This window comes from Anabrus simplex, chromosome 5, assembly GCF_040414725.1.
Source record: "Anabrus simplex isolate iqAnaSimp1 chromosome 5, ASM4041472v1, whole genome shotgun sequence".
Lineage (NCBI taxonomy): Eukaryota > Metazoa > Arthropoda > Insecta > Orthoptera > Tettigoniidae > Anabrus > Anabrus simplex.
The window spans coordinates 248817945-248833440 of record NC_090269.1 but is presented as its reverse complement, the minus strand read 5'-3'; positions in this window follow the sequence as shown (position 1 = coordinate 248833440).

The window sequence follows — 15496 nt, the reverse complement described above, 5'->3', positions numbered from 1 at the left end:
CTCGCTCGGCGATGTATTCACTGTTGTGTGTTTCTGCGCTCGTTGGTAGGTCTAGTCTGGTGTTTTGTATGTAGATTAAAAGGAGTGTATTGAGACGAACAGAAATCCTAGTCCCCGAGGCAGAGGAATTAAGCATTAAATCCTCTACTCACTCGGAAATCGAGAACAATTAACGTCATTTCTAATAGCAACCCGATTGTCGACCTACATGTCTGTAATAACTTGACCTTAATTCCATGATCCAAGAATATGGCCAACATATTTTGGTCTGTCGCATGGTCACGTGTTGTTTCTCAGAAACATGTTTCATTTCAAGAGAAGAAGTGTTGGACATGCACTCCGGATTGAAGTAATCGTTCTTGGCATCGTCATCTGACTACTGAAATCAGAATACTGTGTGGATGTCGTAACTGAGGTCTAGCAACTATGAGAAAGTACACTGCCAGTGCAGACAGACTACATCATTCAGCCGGGGTATAGTTGATGATAAGTAGGGTTAGGTGACGTCTACCTACTTTCTCCGAGTGTTCGCGGCGCCTACCTGCTGATTAACATACAGTACATTCAGTCTAGTCTTCTTTTTTATAAAAATCACATGCTCATTTGAAGTTACTCCAGGTGCAGTGTATACACATGTGTCTATCTATTAAGTCATCAAACAAACAGGTGGTTGATCGGATACTGTGGTAGTATAACATTTCTAACGCCCGTCTGTCTGCTTTCTGAAATGACATCACGTCTAAAGGCTACCACTGGGCAGAATTTTATGAAATTATACATAATTATCCTCCAAGGAAACTGTCATAAGACTATATTTCATTAAATAAAGAAATGGAGTCTAGCCTCCAAGGCCTAGTGCAGATGTTTCAACTTGACGCTCTATAGATGATCTGCACGTCTGTGAAGAGGGGAGGGGAGTTATCTATAATGAATTCTAAAGATGAAGACGGCACACACATCCAGACTCCGAACCATTGGAATTAACCAAATAAAGTTAAAATCCCTGACGCAGCCGGAAATCGAACCCGGAACCCTCTCAACCAAAGGCCAGCAACCTAACTATTTAGACATGGAACCGGACTGTATTTCATTACGAAATATTAGCATGAAAATAATGTATTATTTGCGACATGATTTGCAATGATTAGTGTTATGGCTTAAATGAGAAGTGTATGTTTCTGTTGTTGGTTTCCTTTCTTTCTCATTTACACCGAAACTATCAAACCAAATGAGCTGAAATTTGGCATACATTTATCTCATATATTCAGTTCAAACTTAGGTCTATTCTGAATTTTCAATAATTAGCTTTTTCAAAGTTGTGGCCATTGATATGTAGGTATTTCCTGAACTTGCCTGCGTTTTATCTGCTAAGGAACAAACTACAAAATATTGTTGTTAGTGGAAGTGTGCTGCCACTCAGCTCTGCAAGATGGCAGTACTACTGGAATTGTACAAACACTAACACGTCAACGACTGGCACATCGGCTCGTGTGAAATAAATGTTGGTTGCCAGGTAGATAAACTTCCAACATATGTAAATAAAATAATAATTTTACCTGAACAGACAAACTTTTTCCGCATAAACAGTTCTTAACTAGGATTTATATCAGATGTAAGGCTTTTCAGGCGTTTGCTCTATTAACCAGCGTTTCGTCTTAGGTCTGACACTTGAGTCGTCAGAGTGGGATGTGTCAGACCCTACCCACTGACGCTGGGTGTATGCAGGTAAGCTTATCAGAAGCCTATATAAGAGGCACAGTCTGATAACTGCATACGGGAGATAAATCTCCAAGTGGAATTATTGCCCGCCTAGCAATTCCGAATGGAAAATTTTAAAATCCCATGGAAGGAATTAGATATTTTTCACCAATAGAATATGTCAAAAACATATCAGATGTAAGGCTTTTCAGGCGTTTGCTCTATTAACCAGCGTTTCGTCTTAGGTCTGACACTAGACTCGTCAGAGTGGGATGTGTCAGACCCTACCCACTGACGCTGGGTGTATGCAGGTGAGCTTATCAGAAGCCTAGGATTTAGGATTTGGCACACAAAATTCGAAAGTATGTTGAGTTAATTTTTATCTGTCCATCTGCTTACTTCATACAACATCATGGGAAACGGCTAAACACAACCTCTGGAAACTCAATATTTATGTTGAGGAAAAGCCGGGCTGTGCATTAGGCTATACCTTATTTGATTTGCAAAGTGGCGTAACAGTATAGAGGAAGCCATGAGAGGAAATTTACAAATTAATGTTAGCTGTATTGAAACATTGAAAATAATAAGAGTCGTGTAAAATATGATTTCTCATATTATATGTTTCACGAATCCTCGTGGTAAGGAGGAATAATAACGGAGACATTCGACATTATAACATTTTTACAAACTTTTTTCCAAGTTTACAAATATATCCGGAAAAAGAGTAAGTAATATATAAAAAATTGAAATAAATTACGAAAGTTGTTTAAAATTCAAATTATCAATATTACAGTACCGCACGCACTATGGTATAGGAGATTTTCTCGAATTTATTTGGAAATACCATGTTCACTCGTCATGTTAACGAACTAGTTAGTAGTGGTGGTGGTTGACGTGATTGTTTTAAAAAGCTACAGAACTAGGTGGTCATTAACTTCTATTTAACATAAAGATAATGAAGGTGACTATCGAAATGAGAAGAAAGAAGTAAACCAATGATCGAGTGAAAAATTATTATTATTATTATTATTTTTCGCTAGTTGCATTACGTCGCACCGACACATATAGGTCTTATAGCGACGATGAGTGAAGAATAAGGGAAATGAAAATATGAATAGGAGCTCCATCCCTGCAAGTGAACCGTTTCTACTTTGTTTGTTTAATCACAGAGTATTTGATTTTAACTACGTTTCTAAAGGATGGTGACAAAACTATATACATATTTTTGTTTATAGTGAGGAGTTTTACAGCTTGAGATTATATTGGCTGGTGTTTCCAATATGAAGTATTTCTAAGAAAGAACTGAGAGGACTGGAACATTCAATAAATATGGTTTTCTTAAAAAATTCCCTTCATAGTTTTTTACAATCCATCGATCACCAATCACCATTGATCTGCATTGAGGGTTGTTGCCCAAGTGGCAGTTTCCCTGTACATTGTCCTCTAAATTTTTAGGAATATTAATAGAAATTTTCTTTTTCTAAAAGGTTCAACGTTTTTCTAGATGTGCGACTATCGTGAGTGAAAGGCAATATTAATTAGTACGCGGACTACCAAGTGGATTAACGGTGGTGTTTTTCGTAAGAATTTCACTTCGGTATCTTCTGAATCACAGTGCAACCTCACGCTGATGAAATTTTACCAGAATTTAGCACGTCATGGCACAGTGGTAGTAAAAGTAATACTATGTGGTATACAGGAATACCAAACAATAAATAGTGTAGGTACAGAATAGCATCAGGTGGGCATGTACACTGACTGACAGAGCAAATGCAACACCAAGAAGGAGTGGTCAGAACTTTATGCCAATTGCAGGGTAGACTGACGTCACTGAGGTATGCTCATGATGTGAAATGCGCCGCTGTGCTGCGCACGTAGCGAACGATAAATGGGACACGGCGTTGGCGAATGGCCCACTTCGTACCGTGATTTCTCAGCCGACAGTCATTGTAGAACGTGTTGTCATGTGCCACAGGACACGTGTATAGCTAAGAATGCCAGGCCGCCGTCAACGGAGGCATTTCCAGCAGACAGCCGACTTTACGAGGGGTATGGTGATCGGGCTGAGAAGGGCAGGTTGGTCGCTTCGTCAAATCGCAGCCGATACCCAGAGGGATGTGCCCACGGTGCAGCGCCTGTGGCGAAGATGGTTGGCGCAGGGACATGTGGCACGTGCGAGGGGTCCAGGCGCAGCCCGAGTGAAGTCAGCACGCGAGGATCGGCGCATCCGCCGCCAAGTGGTGGCAGCCCCGCACGCCACGTCAACCGCCATTTTTCAGCATGTGCAAGACACCCTGGCTGTTCCAATATCGACCAGAACAATTTCCCGTCGATTGATTGAAGGAGGCCTGCACTCCCGGCGTCCGCTCAGAAGACTACCATTGACTCCACAGCATAGACGTGCACGCCTGGCATGGTGCCGGGCTAGAGCGACATGGATGAGGGAATGGCGGAACGTCGTGTTCTCCGATGAGTCACGCTTCTGTTCTGTCAGTGATAGTCACCGCAGACGAGTGTGGCGTCGGCGTGGAGAAAGGTCAAATCCGGCAGTAACTGTGGAGCGCCCTACCGCTAGACAACGCGGCATCATGGTTTGGGGCGCTATTGCGTATGATTCCACGTCACCTCTAGTGCGTATTCAAGGCACGTTAAATGCCCACCACTAAGTGCAGCATGTGCTGCGGCCGGTGGCACTCCCGTACGTTCAGGGGCTGCCCAATGCTCTGTTTCAGCAAGATAATGCCCGCCCACACACTGCTCGCATCTCCCAACAGGCTCTACGAGGTGTACAGATGCTTCCGTGGCCAGCGTACTCTCCGGATCTCTCACCAATCGAACACGTGTGGGATCTCATTGGACGCCGTTTGCAAACTCTCGTACGGACGACCAACTGTGGCAAATGGTTGACAGAGAATGGAGAACCATCCCTCAGGACACCATCCGCACTCTTATTGACTCTGTACCTCGACGTGTTTCTGCGTGCATCGCCGCTCGCCGTGGTCCTACATCCTACTGAGTCGATGCCGTGCGCATTGTGTAACCTGCATATCGGTTTGAAATAAACATAAATTATTCGTCCGTGCCGTCTCTGTTTCTTTTCCCAACTTTCATCCCTTTCGAACCACTCCTCCTTGGTGTTGCATTTGCTCTGTCAGTCAGTGTATAATAGTTATAGTGTTTGTGACCGATGATCATCAGGCACTGTTATGAGTAGGACTCGAAAGATAAAGAACTAAATTGCCTTAAAAAGACCTATAAAACGTACAATTAATAATACATCAACATTATACCCCGTTATGCCTTTCAGCGTTCAATCTGCAAGCCTCAGCGAATTTACTAAACATCGCGACAATCCTGAATTTGCAACGAGTGCTGTGGCTTCATTTAGTTCTATACCTCTTATATTTAAATCGTTAGAAAGTTAGTCAAACTATCATCGTCTTGGCCTCCCTCTACTTGTCTTATCCTATACAACAGAGTCCATTATTCTCCTAGATAACCTACCCTCCTCCATTCGCCTCACATGACCCCACGACCGAAGCCGGTTAATGCGTACAGCTTCATCCATTGAGTTCATTACTAAGCCTTTATCTCCTCATTCCGAGTACCCTACTGCCATTGTTCCCACCTGTTTGTACCAACAATCATTCTTGCTACTTTCATGTCTGTTACTTCTCACTTACAAATTAGATATCCCGAGTCCACCCAGCTTTCACTCCCGTAGAGCAAAGTTGGTCTGAAAATAGACCAATGTAAACATAGTTTCGTCCGGGAGCTGACTTCTTTCTTACAGAAGGCGATCACAACTGCGAACTCACAGCATTAGCTTTACTGCACCTTGATTCAATTTCACTTACTATATTACCATCCTGGGAGAACACACATCCTAAATACTTGGAATTATCTACCTGTTCCAGCTTTGTTTCACCAATCTTACATTCAGTTCTCTTGGATTTCTTACCTGCTGACATAAATTTTTAGTCCTCGAGAGGCTGATGTTCGTACCATACTCATTGCACCTATTTTCAAGTTCCAAGATATTAGACTGCAGGTTTTCGGCACGATCTGCCATTAAGACCAAGTCGTCAGCATAGGACAGATGGCTTACTATATTTCCACCTAACTGAATCCCTCCCTATCACTTTATACCTTTCAGCAGGTGATCAATGTAAACTACGAACAATGAAAGTGAAAGATTACAGTCTGTAAGTACCCTGAACCAAGAACTCATTCTACAATAATTCTCACTGCAACCTAATTGTCAACATAAATGCCTTTGATATTTACTAATAATCTACCCTAATGGCGTGTGGCCTCCGGAGTAGCCTGGTGCCGGTCTTTCGATTTGACTCCCTTAGGCGACTTGCGCGTCGTGATGAAGATGACATGATGATGAAGACAGCACATGCACCCAGCCCCCGTGTCAGAGGAATTAACCAATTATGGTCAAAATTCCAGACCCTGACGGGAATCGAACCCGGGACCCTTGTGACCAAAGGCCAGCGCGTAACCATGTAGCCATGGAGCTGGACATAATCTACCCTTAATCCCATAGTCACCTAGTATGGTGAACATCTTTTCCCTCGGTACCCAGGCAAATGCTTTCTGTAGATCTAGGACACATAAACATAACTGTTTATTCCTCTCGTATCATTTTTCAGTTATTTGAAGCATACTGAAAATCTGATCCTGACAGCCTCTCTGTGGTCTGAAACTACACTGGTTTTCATCCAACTTCCTCTCAATCACCACTGATCGCACCCTCCCTTCCCAGATGCCAGTGAATACTTTGCCTGGTATACTAATGAATGATTTACCTCGATAGTTGTTGCAATCCTTACTGTTCCCTTGCTCATAGATAGGTGCAATTACTGCTTTTGTCCAATCTGAAGGTACCTTACTAACACTCCATGCTAATCTTACTACTCTTTGAAGCTATTTCATCCTTGCCTTCCCACTATACTTCACTATTTCAGGTCTATTTCATCTATTCCTGCTGCTTTATGACAATGGAGTTTATTTACCACCTTTTCCACTTCCTCAAGTGTAATTTCACCAACATCAGTTTCTTCCTCCCCATGAGCTTGGTTGTTCGCGACAACACCAGGAAGATTTCCTTTTACGTTGAAATGATTTTCAAAATATTCCCTCCACCAGTGCAGTGATTCCCTGGGATCTATTATGACTTCACCTGAATCACCCAAACACTGTTCATATCCTTTTTTCCATCCCTTCTTATGATTATTTATTACTGTCCAGAAAGGTTTGCCTCCTGCTTGACCTAGCCTTTCCAGGTTATTATTTTATTACCAAACTATTCCCACGACTTCTTTTTGGGTTCAACAACTATTTGTTTTGCTCTGTTTCTTTCAGCTACGTACAATTCCCTGTCTGCATATGCCCTTGTTTGGAACCATTCTGATACGCCTTCTTTTTACGCTTACAAGCTTCAGCATTTTCTGCCCTATAATGACCGAGAGTGAATATATATCACGCTGCGCCTCTTCTTCGGACACTCGAGAGAAAAAGGATTTTCACTGAACTTCCGAGTCCTAGTCATGAGGAACACCCGTGTGCACAGAGATTTTGGGATATGTATATACCATCTTGTATCATAAGCATGTTATTGGTAAACCAAGATAATGTTTTTACTGTCTCATCATTGTGGCGCCTGAGGGATGACATTACTGTTTGTACATTAGCACCAAGCGTGTTTATAATGATCACTACTTTTAAAACGCGAGGTGATATGAAGAGGCCGAGGAACACAAATGCGATGCATTAATTGGACGAGGAAGCAGGTGGAATTCCCAGTTTTGGCCGGTAATAATTACTGTGAGATGCGCAACAAGTTGGTGCGTGAGTGTCTGTCCCTCCTCCCCGGCGGCAGGGTGTGGCGGTAGGAGTTGTGTATTGACACGTACTAATAAGAGCGTTCCGTAATTAATTAGTTCACGATATTTACTATTCAGCTCGATGTCTGTCTCGGCAATAGGCGCGTTTGTCTCAGCTACTCAAATCCTGCTAACTAGCTGTCTCCTAGCAACTAAGGACAGCCACCTTCCCCATGAGATAAACAACCCCGCACCTTCACATGGAACACATAACAGTTGTAAGGTAACTTTGATGACACGTCATTGAAACATATTCACCTGCGGTTTACTGATATCGAGGTGTCAGAACCAGAGAGACGAAACCCCAAACTTGCATTTTTCTGTGTATTTAACATATCTGCTAATTGAGCAATGATATATTCTCCTTCTTTTCCTTTTTATCTTTTCACCCTTTTTACCCTCCACGGTCGGTTTTTTCCTCAGACTCAGCGAGTGATCCCACCTCTACCTCTGGAGCTTCAGACTCTGGGTCGGGGATACAACTGGGGAGGATGACCTGTACCTCGCCCAGGCGACCTCACCTGCTATGCTGAACAGGGGCCTTGCGGAGAGATGGGAATATTGAAATGTGAAATGTCGTATGGCTTTTAGTGCCGGGATATCCCAGGATGGGTTCGGCTCGCCAGGTGCAGGTCTTTCTATTTGACTCCCGTAGGCGACCTGCGCGTCGTGATGAGGATGAAATGATGATGAAGACAACACATACACCCAGCCCCCGTGCCATTGGAATTAACCAATTACGGTTAAAATCCCCGATCCGGCCGGGAATCGATCCTGGACCCTCTGAACCGAAGGCCAGTACGCTGATCGTTCAGTCGGAAGATGGGAATATTGGAAGGGATAGACAAAGAAGAGGGAAGGATGAGGCCGTGGCCTTAAGTTAGGTACCATTCCGTCATTTGCCTGGAGGAGAAGTGGGTAACCACGGAAAAAAACTTCCAGGATGGCTGAGGTGGGAATCGAACCCACTTCTGTTTCTACTCAGTTGACCTCCCGAGGCTGAGTGGACACCGTTTCAGTCCTCGTACCACTTTTCAAATTTCGTGACAAAGCCGGGAATAAACCCGGGCCTCCGAGGGTGGCAGCTAATCACACTAACCACTACACCACAGAGGCGGACTATGTTAGATTCACTGTCAGAAAATAGCATATCCAAGCAAACTCCAAACGATTTCTCCGCCAGAAAGCTCTTTTTTATATATTGGCAGCAAAATGTATGACTCATGCAGAGGGTAAAACCGTAATGCAAAATGTCTATCATGTAGGATCATACCTAAATTAATGCTGAACATTCTGTAATGAAATGTGATTCTGTCCATGATCGCATTAAGCAAGTATCTCAAAATGTAAGTATATACGACCACTGCGGTTGGTGCACAATTTTACAGGCTTCCTTAAAGAGCAGAAGTACCGTATGCAATGCTGGAAATTGATAGTTTAGACTACTGATTTCTTTTTCAGAAACAGCGCTCGAAAGCACGAAAACTGCGCATTAACGTAAATCAAATTCATAGGCTAGACATAGTTTGATTCAATTTCTAAAATCGGGTACAATTAATATTTAAGTGCAATAGTAATGAAGAGCTTGAGTCCGACTCATTGGCTGAATGGTCAGCGTTGAGGCCTTCGGTTCAGAGGGTCCCGGGCTCGATTCCCGGTCGGGTCGGGGATTTTAATCGTCTCTGATTAATTCTTCTGGCCCGGGGACTGGGTGTTTGAGTTTCTTCCAATACTTTCCTCTTCATATTCACACAACACACTACAATACCCACCTCCACAGAAACACGCAATAGTTATTACATCCCTCCATATAGAGTTGGCGTCAAGAAGGGCATCCGGCCGTAACACAGGGCCAAATCCACAAGTGAGACAGAGTTTCCACCCGTACAGGTGTGGGGAAAAGCGGTAGAAATAGAAGTAGAAGAAAAATGAAGAGTTTGAAACCTCTTCTACACTCCGGAAAAGAAAATCGATTTTTTCCAATTACAATCAGCATATCTTTGACTTTTAAGAACAAGGAATGGGGATCTGATGGATTTGTTACACTTCCTTCATGCGAGTATTGTTAACGAGCAGTATCATAACATCTACAAGAATCTGCAAGAAGGAAAGAAAGATACAGACAATAATAGATCTGGCGGTGACTGAAAGGTTTGTACGTCTTTGGTGAGAATGCCGTGCTACATTAACGAGAATGGTGTTTTGCATTTTTATAATGAAATGTATCTAGTAACATTATATGAAATTCCGCGTGATTAGTCTACTTAGGAATTTATTTCCTGCTTCCTTTAGAAGGAAGGACATAAATGTGTGAATTTCTGTGCCTGACTATTAGGCCTTAAAATAAAGTCTGAATGAATGAGGAAAGCTTTCTTTCTTAATTAGTTTACCGTTCGGGGTTAGATTTCCCTCGGGCTCAGTGCCTGATCCCACCTCTACTGCCTCAAGGGCAGTGTCCTGTAGCGTGAGATTTTCGGTGGGGAATACAACTGGAGAGGAGGACTGGTACCACACCCAGGTGGCCTCATCTGCTATGCAGAACATGAGCCTTGTGGGAGAATGAGAAGAGTGGAAGGGATGGATAAGAAAGAGGGAAGGAAGCGGTCGTGGCCTTAAGTTAGGTACCAACCCATCATTTGCCTGGAGAAGAAGTGGGGAATCTACGGAAAACCATTTCTAAGATGGCTCAGGTGGGAAACGAACCTTCCCCTTACTCTGTTGACCTTCCGAGGCTGAGGAGACCCCGTTCCATTCCACGTACCACTTTTAAAATTACGTGACAGGGCCGGGAATCGAACCCGTCCCTCCTGGGGTGGCAACTAATCACACTAACCACTACACTACACAGGTGGACTAAAAAAACTACCCTAAAAATATTTCGAGTTAATAAATAGCATTCATAGCATATGATAAGAATGTTTGGCAATTACAACTCATTAATTAATCTAATATTTTCCGTGTATTCCGTTACAGATCAATACTGATTATGTCATACAGACGTAAGTTACCTCCAATATTATTTTAGAAATCTAAATAATATGCGGGAAGCATAAAATTATTGCATAATGTAACGCAAAGTGCTCCTATCAGCCATGCGGTATTTTATGGTAACAGCAAAGAAATCATCATCGGAATACATCCGTTCATTGTGTCATAACAATGACTCTCTGCCTGTCCTGAAAAGTTTGAGAAAGGTATATACGTCTCGGTTCTGACCCCACAGTATTTCGGCTGTTCACCCGCCCCTTGCGATTTAGTTTCATGCATCCCCCGCTTTTATCCTGAAATACATACATAGATACCTAGGTACATAGGTAAAAAATAAATTTCGTGTGGCTATTTCTAGCCGAGTGCAGTCCTTGTAAGGCAGACCCTCCGATGAGGGTGGGCGGCATCTGCCATTTGTAGGTAACTGCGTGTTATTGTGGTGGAGGATAGTGTTATGTGTGGTGTGTGAGTTGCAGGGATGTTGGGGACAGCACAAACATCCAGCCCCCGGGCCACTGGAATTAACCAATTAAGGTTAAAATCCCCGACCCGGCCGGGAATCGAACCCGGGACCCTCTGAACCGAAGGCTGACCATTCAGCCAACGAGTCGGACGGTACATAGGTAATATAACGCGATGTGTGTTTACGGGCTAGAAGACAGCAGGAATCGTGAGCGCCACTATTAATTCATTATGGGTACCTCGAACGAGCCCGTGAAACGAGTACAAATACGAAGAACACGTACCTTACAACAGGTGGTGCACACACAAACCCACAAACCAGAAGCAGGTACTGTACTGTATGGGCTGGAAACTGCGCACCCCGTGCGAAGCCTCACAACAGCTCATTCGGCAGGTGCGTAGTGGGAGTTTGCGATAGTGCACGGTGCTCAAAGATCCGAGTTCCACATAAGTACTTTTTTATTAATTTATTTTGGCACCAATTGCCTGGGCGAATAATCGATGATAGTAGAACGAACTAAAACAAATACATAAGTTAGTAAATATTAAAATCCTTAAAGCCTTCAGAACAACGTCATATGAAGCACAATGTATTCAAATTGGAATGGCTCCAATTAACATTAAACTATTTGAAACTGAACATTGCTGCAATAAAATACAAATTAAGAATAAAATACGTCCGCCTCTGTGGTGTAGTAGTTAGCCACCCTCGGAGGCTCGGGCTCGATTCCCAGCTCTGCCACGAAAATTTGAAAAGTGGTACAAGGGCTGGCACGGAGTCCGCTCAGCCTTGGGAGGTCAACTGAGTAGAGGGGATTCGATTTCCACCTCAGCAATCCTCGAAATGGTTTTCTGTGGTCTCCCGCTTCTCCTCCAGGCAAATGCCGGGATGGTACCTAACTAAGGCCACGGCCACTTCCTTCCCTCTTCCTTGTCTATCCCTTCGAATCTTCCCATCCCTCCGTAAGGCCCCTGTTTAGTATAGCAGGTGAGGCCACTTGGGAGCGGTACTGGTCCTCTTCTTTAGTTGTATCCCCCGTCCCAAAGTCTCAAGCTCCAGGACACTGCCCTTGAGGCGGTAGAGGTGGGATCCCTCGCTGAATCCGTGGGTAAACAGATTAAGAAGGAAAGAAAGAAAGAAAGAAAGAAAGAAAGAAAGAAAGAAAGAAAGAAAGAGAATAAAGCACGGAAGAGATACCATTGAAGTTGACATTGAAATGTATTAGAAGTACTGACCTCACCTAGCTGAAAACCTAACATGACAACAAAAGAAAGGAGAAGAACCATAAGGCTTACACAGGCCAGATGTTCACAGACAGTAGCAAAACTCGAGTCGAGATTCGGGTCTTGAATAGCTATATATATCCACTCTGAACTAACTCACTTAGTTTCATACTATACAACAGATACTCAAACAACAAGACTGATTGAGTTGCAATACTGAAGATCCTTGACAAGTTGCAAGATATAGACAATATACCTGAAAAGTCAACAGTAATACACACCGATCCTCCCGAATGTAACACCACCTTGACGAACGCAAAATACATTAAGCCGGGTGTTTTGGAGGCTTGCGTGTTCAAATGATCCTTTAGGGCTATGCCGGCGGGAGCATATGCTCTTGGTAGGGCCACCTAAGCCAGACAGGCCTAGGGTGATTATCCAGTCTAAGAGTGATACCCTGGTCCTCCAGATTGGGGTTTGGGCGTAGGGTAAAATCCTCTGCCTCGTAAAAAGAAAATTGTCACGGATACCTTAAGATTCACTAAAGTAAAATCAGATAACTTGGGGTGAAGACTCGGCGAGAAAAAATGGGTAATGAGAAGAAAAACTGATACTGTCTTAGCAACTTGGAATGTGAGGACCTTGATTTTTCTTGTTTTGCTATTTGCTTTACGTCGCACCGACACAGATACGTCTTACGGCGACGATGGGATAGGAAAGGCCTAAGAATTGGAAGGAAGCGGCCGTGGCCTCAATTAAGGTACAGCCCCGGCATTTGCCTGGTGTGAAAATGGGAAACACGGAAAACTATCTTCAGGTCTGCCGACAGTGGGGCTCGTACGCACTATCTCCCGATTACTGGATACCGGCCGCAGTTAAGCGACTGCAGCTATCGAGCTAACTCTAATATTTATCTCTTTCTTTTTGTAATTTAAATCATTTTTCTCCATCTAGTCACCTCCGTAGTATAGGCTTAGTCTCTGTAACTTCGCGCCATCAACCCACATAGGGTTTTAAGAATTTTCAAGTGAATTTCAAAGAAGTGCAAGTGGTCGCCTCCATTTTTAGACTTACGGCCAATAACTTTCACCTGTCCTTTTTCACTCAGGCATGTAGAATGGGCATATATTGATTCCGTTAAAGTTGACTATTCTTAATTAATTCCCTATGGTATAACTTAGACTCTCGAGCACCGAGCTCGATAGCTGGAGTCGCTTAAGTGCGGCCAGTATCCAGTATTCGGGAGATAGTAGGTTCGAACCCCACTGTCGGCAGCCCTGAAAATGGTTTTCCGTGGTTTCCTATTTTCACACCAGGCAAATGCTGGGGCGGTACCTTAATTAATGTCCGACTCGTTGGCTGAACGGTCAGCGTACTGGCCTTCGGTTCAGAGGGTTCCGGGTTCGATTCCCGGCCGGGTCGGGGATTTTAACCTTAATTGGTTAATTCCAATGGCACGGGGGCTGGGTGTATGTGCTGTCTTCATCATCATTTCATCCTCATCACGACGCGCAGGTCACCTACGGGTGTCGAATAGAAAGACCTGCACCTGGCGAGCCGAACTTGTCTTCGGACACTCCCGGCACTAAAAGCCATACGCCATTTCATTTTTTTTTTTACCTTAATTAATGCCACGGCCTTCTCCTTCCCATTCCTAGCCCTTCCCTGTCCTATCGTCGCCATAAGATCTATCTGTGTCGGTGCGACGTTAAGTAACTAGCAAAGTAAAAAGACTATCGAGCGAGAAAAACAGTGGAATCTGGTTGTATTTTACCTAATGTAAAAGTTAAACTGTGCCTTTGAGAGGCTGGAATCTTGTAAAATTTGGAAAGAAGTCCCGTAATTAATTGTTTAGAACAAAGACGCTCTTTTGAATTTTGAAAATTTTGGAGCCCAGTATCCTAGCTTGTAATTGATTGGAGCAGTAGGCTAGTGCTCTCGGTAATAGTGTAACGTTTGAGCAACATTAACTTATCTCTTTATTCTACCTGATTTCAACTAATTATTGTTTCTGGAACTGCAGAGAGCCTCTAATGTCTTTCCAACTGTTATGTGCTTTGCTTAACAAATTTTAAAATCTGAAAGAAAGGAAAGAAATAAAATATCAAATTTTAGAATTTTAAATTAAAATTTGATAATTTCTGTATCTACCCATTCATGCTCGCACCTTCTTACACCTCTGCGTTCCACAGAATCCCCGGAACATTATTATTATTATTATTATTATTATTATTATTATTATTATTATTATTATTATTATTATCATATATAATAGTGTGTTCTTTTGCTTTACGTCCCACTAACTACTTTTGCGGTTTTTTGGAGACACCTACGTGCCGGAATATTTTCACGCAGGAGTTCTTTTATGTGCCAGTACGTCTACCGACACGAGGCTGATGTATTTGTGCACCTTCAAATACCACCGGTCTGAGCCAGGATCGAACCTGCCAAGTTGTGGTCAGAAGGCTGGCGCCTAAACCCTCTGAGCCATTCAGGCCGGCGAGGTGGGAATCAAACTCCCTTGTACTCAGCTGACCTCCCGAGGCTGAGTGGATCCCGTTCCAGCCCTCGTACCACTTTCAAATTTCGTGGCAGAGCCGGAAATCAAACCCGGGCGTCATTGGGTGGCAGCTAATGAGACTAACTACTACATCACAGTGGCGGACATCATTATTATTATTATTATTATTATTATTATTATTATTATTATTATTATTATTATTATCAATACTGGATTTCCGTAGTTCACACTAGAGCCGAACCTACACAACCAATTTTGAAAATGTCTTTCTTTCCTTTTTTCATCATCATCATCATCATCTGTTTACCCTCCAGGTTCGGTTTTTCCCTCGGACTTAGCGAGGGATCCCACCTCTACCGCCTCAAGGGCAGTGTCCTGGAGCTTCAGACTCTTGGTCGGGGGATACAACTGGGGTGTATGACCAGTACCTCGCCCAGGCGGCCTCACCTGCTATGCTGAACAGGGGCCTTGTGGAGGGATGGGAAGATTGGAAGGGATAGGCAAGGAAGAGGGAAGGAAGCGGCCGTGGCCTTAAGTTAGGTACCATCCCAGCATTCGCCTGGAGGAGAAGTGGGAAACCACGGAAAACCACTTCCAGGATGGCTGAGGTGGGAATCGAACCCACCTCTACTCAGTTGACCTCCCGAGGCTGAGTGGACCCCGTTCCAGCCCTCGTACCACTTTTCAAATTTCGTGGCAGAGCCGGGAA